The sequence below is a fragment of the Xyrauchen texanus genome, chromosome 16 (assembly GCF_025860055.1).
Source record: "Xyrauchen texanus isolate HMW12.3.18 chromosome 16, RBS_HiC_50CHRs, whole genome shotgun sequence".
Classification (NCBI taxonomy): Eukaryota; Metazoa; Chordata; class Actinopteri; order Cypriniformes; family Catostomidae; genus Xyrauchen; species Xyrauchen texanus.
In genome coordinates, this window is record NC_068291.1 from 32,755,832 (window position 1) to 32,756,058 (window position 227).

Here is a 227-nt window from a genome sequence, read left to right on the forward strand (position 1 = left end):
CCTGACTCATTAAATTACCAGGTCTCTGAATAAGTTTATGCTGAAAGTTAATTGAATGTAAATATGAATATACGCATACTGCTATTCACTCAATGAGCTCTTTATTAGGAACATCTATACACCTACTTGTGCGGCAGCAGTTCAATGCATAAAATCATGCAAATACAGATCAGGAGCTTCAGTTAACGTTCACATCAACCATCAGAATGGGGAAAAATGTGATCTTA